Source organism: Gopherus flavomarginatus, chromosome 11 (assembly GCF_025201925.1).
Source record: "Gopherus flavomarginatus isolate rGopFla2 chromosome 11, rGopFla2.mat.asm, whole genome shotgun sequence".
NCBI classification, from domain to species: domain Eukaryota; kingdom Metazoa; phylum Chordata; order Testudines; family Testudinidae; genus Gopherus; species Gopherus flavomarginatus.
Window position 1 is genome coordinate 21,302,236 of NC_066627.1, and position 6,000 is coordinate 21,308,235.

The 6,000-nt window shown below is 46.8% G+C and overlaps 1 protein-coding gene across 3 annotated transcripts in view; it reads right to left on the bottom strand.

The window, feature by feature from the left end:
- The window catches only part of RBM39 (RNA binding motif protein 39), a 48,715-nt gene extending 45,738 nt beyond the window's left edge, over positions 1-2,977 (bottom strand). For all 3 annotated transcript variants that reach the window (XM_050918628.1, XM_050918626.1, XM_050918627.1), the window contains exon 1: positions 2,756-2,977. The gene's annotated coding sequence lies outside the window, so the exon portion shown is untranslated. The remainder of the gene's footprint in view (positions 1-2,755) is intronic.
- Positions 2,978-6,000: the final 3,023 nt, after the last annotated feature.

A 6,000-nucleotide genomic window follows, 5' to 3' on the forward strand; every position in this document is an offset into this window, starting at 1 on the left:
TCAATGATGATTCCCATTGAAATGTGGATAAGGGTGATCCAATGGATAGTGTATTTAGATTTTCAGAAAGAGAAGGTCGTTCCATGGTTCGCTGAAATGGTTAAAAAGACAGAAAGCAAAGGGTAGGAATAAATGGTCATCTTTCAGAACGGAGAGAGGTAAATAGTGGTGTCCCCCAGGAGACCAGTGCTGTTCAACATAGATGATCTAGAAAAACAGTAGGTGACAAAATTTGCAATTACTCAAGATAGGTAAGTCCAAGCAGACTGCGAAGAGTTACAAAGGGGGCTCATGAACTGGATGACTGGGCAACAAAATAACAGATGAAATTCAGTGGTGATAAATGCAAAGTAATGCACATTGGAAAACATAATCCCAGCTACACATACAAAGTGGTCGGATCTAAATTAGCAGTTACCACTCAAGAAAGATCTTGGAGTCATTGTGAATAGTTCTCTGAGAAAGTCTGCTCAATGTGCAGCGGCAGTCAAAAAAAAGTAACAGAAAAGGAAAGAGATAGAACAGAAGATACCATAATGCCTGTATATAAGTCCATGGTTCGCCCACACCTTGAACATTGCATGCATATCTGGTCACCCCATCTCAAAGATATACTGGAATTGGAAAAGGTACAGAAAAGGGCAACAACAAATGATGAAGGGTATGGAATAGCTTCCATGAGAGGAGAGATTAAGAAACTGGGACTGTTCAGCATGGAAGAGAGACAATTAAGGGAGGATATGATAGAGGTCTATAAAATCTGGACTGGTGTGAAGAAAGTAAGTGAGTAAGGAAATGTTATTTACTCCCTCTCTTAACACAAGAAATAGGGGTCACCTAATGAAATTAATAGACAGCAGGTTTAAAACAAATAAAAAGAAGTACTTCACACAACACATGGTCAACCTGTGGAACTCTTTGCCAGGGGATGTTGTGAAGGCCAAAACTATAACAGGGTTAAAAAAAGAACTAAGTAAGTTCCTAGAGGATAGATCCATCAATGGCTATTAGCCAGGATTGGTAGGGATACAACACCATGATCTGCGTATCTCTAGCCTCTGTTCCTGAGAAGCTGGATGTGTACGACGGGATGGATCACTTGATGATTGCCTGATCTGTTTCATTCCCTTGGAAGCACCTGCCATTCGCGAATGCCAGAAGATAGGATACTAAGCTAGATGGACCATTGGTGGGGAACAGTTTCACAGACCTGAAGACAAGCTCTGAGTAAGCTCATATGCTTATCTCTCTCACCAACAGGAGTTGGTCCAATAAAAAAATATTACTTAACCCATCTTGTATCTCTTGATATCCTGGGACCAACACAGCAACAACAACACTGCATACAATATACAGTACCAAGTCAAACACAGAATTATAAAGTTACCTTTACCAAATTTATAATCTCATGAAAAATAGGTATTGTGAAATAATGTTATTTCCCATAAACCATGTTAAACGGCACCTATTAATTTAATGCTGGAATAAGAATAGTAAGGACTCAACATTCCCCCACTCTTCAATTGCAGAAACTCAAAATGACCCAACGTAAGTCATCCAAACAGGGGAACAAAGACTCTAAACCACTAGTATTTCTATACACAAAAAACCCTAAAGTCTTTTCAGGGCACCCAATCACAACGCTGCAATGGGTGCAAACCCTGCCTATACTGTTAGTATAATCTTTAATTATAAACTGCAAAGTAATTTCTGTATTGTCGTCCTACCCTTTTTTGCTTCTTCATGATGTACAAAGGAGGCCTAGATGATGTTCCCTACCTTCATTTTTCACCTTAGCAATTTCAGAAATATTAATTCTAATCCTTCCCAGTTTTGCTGAAGTCCTCTGGGAGGCCTCTGGGGTGTTTACTGTGAGCTGTAGTATCTTCACCAAATTCCCCAAGAAATAAATGTATTTTCTTACCACGTGTTTAGTTAACATGGTAAGACACTAGTCAAAGCAAAACAGTTCTTAGTTTTCACACGTGTTACTATGTCAGGAAAGGCACTAGGGTTGAGTGCAGGGTTTACCTCAAGGGGTCAAAGCTCCACTTGCCTTAACTAATACTGCTAACACAAGGTAGGTAACAGTGGATACAAACACACTTCGTCCTGGTGTTCCTGGCCAAGGCCAGGCCAAACCTGCCTTTCCCCAACATGTTGCCACTTCAGTTCAATAGATGGTGGTAAAACATAATTTAATTTTAGACTATCCAGCATCTGAGCTCAGGTTTGGCGCCCATGGCACTCGCCCTCCCGCCGCCAGCCCACAGACCCGGATTTAAAATCCCAATCGGACAAAAACAACTTTCCGGAGCGTCCTTCGCGCAACTTCTCCCCACAGGGAGGCACAGAGCGCTCAGGCGGGGGTGCCCCGTGTGCTCCCGGCCTTGGCGGCAACAGCTGCACCCGGGACAGTCTGGGCCGAGGCCCAGCTCGCCAACTACGTGGCCATAGGAACAGCCAGGGTGCCAGCCAGGCCAACCGCTGCGGCCTTCCTAGCACCACCTCCAATGCGGGGGGTAACAACGGTAAGGCCCCACCGCCCCCGGGATTTCGGGCCAGGGGCCTCCCGGAAGGCGGGCCCGGCTGGGAAGACGGCCCAGAAGCCTCCCGGCGAACACTGGGTAAAAGGGCCCGGCCAAGAGGGGAGGCTCTGCCCGCGGCCCCCCTCATGCGGCGGCGGGAAAGGCCCCTGGGCCGAGCACGGTCGCGGGACGGGACGGCCATGAGCGGGCGGGGGCCGCGCGGTTACCTGCGCTGCTGTGGGTTACGCTTCTGGCTCAGGTGCCCGGGATCCGGTGGCGCTAGGGTCGGGGATAGGCCCAGCGGCGGCGAGTCCCTCAGAAAAGTGGGCCGTTCGGATACTAAAGGCCGCTTCGGGCCAGCTCTGGTGGCGGCGGCGACTGCTCCCTGAAATGGCGCCCGCCGCGTCTGGCTGCTCGGGAGCTCCGCGCACTCACGCACGGGGTCGCCCAGAGCCTATTGCACGGGCTCTCGCGACACTGAGACAAAACAAACAAGGCTGAGCGTGTCCTTGACACACGAATCTCGCGAGACACCACACCCGGAAGCAGCTAAACAATCGCGAGAATAAGGAATAGGCCCCGCCAAAGTACGCTCCCTTCCCGTAGGCACAAAGTCTCGCGACATTCGGGTCAGCAGCAACCGCAATAGAGAGGTCAAAGGTTAAATGTGGATATTTAAACTAGAAGTAAAATGTCTTATCCGGCTCTTCTCCCCAGTAGCCCTAGGTTGCGGAGGAAGAGGGGTTTTCGATGCTGAGCAGAGGGGTCCTCACACCCCTGAGAGTGCTTGGGGGGGGGGGGGGGGGAATCAGCACTGGCTAGAAGGGTCCCCATTCCCTCCTGGAGTGCAGGGCTGGGGGGTCCCCACCCCAGTGCCATGACTGTCACTCAGTCATGCCCACCTCTCTCTGCCCAGCTCTAATAAAGGACTTGTTTACAGTGGAACATTTTCTGCCATGGCACTGGCGTAAAGGGTTGCCAACTTTCTTAATAGCACAAAACCCAAACACCCCTCTTCTCTAAGGCCCCCCTGCCACTTGCTCCATTACCTGCTGTCCCCCACTGTCACTCACTTTCACCAGGCTGGGGTAGGGGTTAGGGTGTGGGGGAGAGGGTAATGTGCTCTGGGCTGGGGGTGTGGGCTCTAGGTGAGGCCAGAAATGAGGGGTTTAGGGTGCAGGAGAGGGCTTGGGTTTAGATTAGGAGGTTGGAGTGGGGCTGGGGATGAGTTTGGGGTGCAGGAGGGGGCTCAGGGCTGGGGCAGGATTTGGGCATAGGAGTATGGGGTGCAGGCTCTGGTAGGGAGTTTGGATATGGGAATCTCTACCTCGCTACCTCTTGGGGGATATCAGAGACAGAATCTATGCAGCATCCGTCAGAGCTGTCTTACCTATTTTAAGGACAAAGCAATAAAGGACTTCCTTGAGGGTTAGGGCAGAAGGGAGAGAGAGAAAGGACAACTATAACACCTCACCCTTTGAGTACCTAAACAGAAAGGGATAGTTCTCTATGGTTATGTAAGTGTTGGTGCATCAGTCTGGATGTGTTATGACATTAACATTGGCTGGTCAGAGAAGGTCCACAATGCATCCTTAGGACTTCAGGAATTTTTGACAAGCTGGAAGCAGGGACATATTCCTCTATTGTGGTTGCAATGCCAATTGTGATTCGCTAGGACCCAGCCAACCCTTTACTTTTTTTGGCTCAGGAAGCCATACACCTGGACAACAGCAAGGAAAAATTTAATATCACCTGTGCAGATGCAGGATGACCAGGCAGCATGCTGCTGGAAGACTGAAGGACAGATGAAGATGTCTTATGACTGGGCTTCATCTCAATGAGCCACATATTCTTGTTATTGCTGCATGTTGTGTTTTGCATAATATTTGTGAAGTCAAGGAGGACATGCTACTGCCAGGGTGAGGGATGTGGGTAGCTGGCTGGCTTTGTATAGCCCAACTGTTACTAGAGCCCCTCAAGGTGCTGTGCAGCTCAGGGAAGTTTTCTAGAGCACACTTTGATAGTTTGCCATAGCCAGTGTGTTATGTTGTGTGATTGTACATAATGTAATGAGCTGGTTTATGAATTGTTTGGTAGCTGCAAGGGAGGCTGTTGCTTCAGCGGTTGTATGTCTATAAGACAAAGAAAATAAAGTTCTAGTTTGTGGAAAAACACTTTGTTATTAGTTATTAGCACAGGACACTACTAAAAAAGAAAATGCACAGTGCTGGCTCCTCTGTGCTACATCACAGCTCAGGGTAGGTTTAATCAAAGCAGTTCTCATTACAGAGTTGAGTGAAAGGAATACAGTTGCATGGAGTGCTGCTGTCTGGAAAAAGGGTAGGGAGGGCAGAAAGAAGGAATTGTTTACTGAGAGTAGTGGCTGCTGGATGCTTTGCTCCATAATGTGTTTGAGCATATGTGTTTGTTGTGTAAGGAGATGTATGATGGCTTGATGCACCTCTCAATCCTTCTGTCTCTCTTCCAGGATGGGGTCTTACCCTTCCTGGGTCTCAGGTTCTAGATTATCAATCTTAAGCAAGAGAAGAAACCTTTCAGAACTGGTCATTTCTTTTTCCTCCTCATTGAGGTGAGTTTCTCAACATGTGTGAAAAGGATGGTCCTTAAGGGTATTGCAGCCAAGGCCACTGATGAATACAACCAGACAGAGTGCCATTGCTAGATTTTTAAGGGCTGGTCTACATTACTGAGTTAGGTTGGCTTAACTACATTGCTCAGGGCTGTGAAAATTTTTGCACCCTGTACAACATAATTAAGCCAACCTGAGTTCCATTGTAGACACTGCTTATCAACAGAAGAATATTGTCTCTTGGAGAGGTGGATTTACTACAACAGAAGAGCCCCTTCTGTTGTTGTAGGGTTAGCAAACATAAGTAGTACAACTCTCTAAACATTTTCACATGTAAGAACAGGTTCACAATCACTACAGTTTCACAACCATTTAGTAGCATGGTAAATATGTAGGGGTGTGAGACATTATTGACATGAACTGTGACTGTATAGATCATTGTTGTCACCAAGGTCCTATAGTTGCACCAAATCTTGTACAAAGGAGGTCAAGTAAGGTGTCTATGGAAAGGTTGTAATTTGCTAGTTATGATTATGCTATCATTTTTTGTATTTGAAGTTATGAATATTGGTTATGTACTTGTATCAGTGTGTTTGATTCTAAGTAGCATCAGTGAAGCATTTGGTCACCTTCTTGAGAAAGGACTATTCTGAATAAGTGCCCAGTCAAGAAACACTTAACTGACAGTGGACTTTGGGAGACACCAATCCACATCTGAGCTTTCCTGGGAACGTTCAAACTAACATGTAAACAGTGGTGTTGGCCTGCAAAAAGCTGAATCATTCATGGACCTATGACTTGCCCAGGTGACTACAAACTTCATCTTGTTGCTGTGATTTTGCACAGAACAAAGGGGTTTCTGCCCACAAGAGAGAATATAAA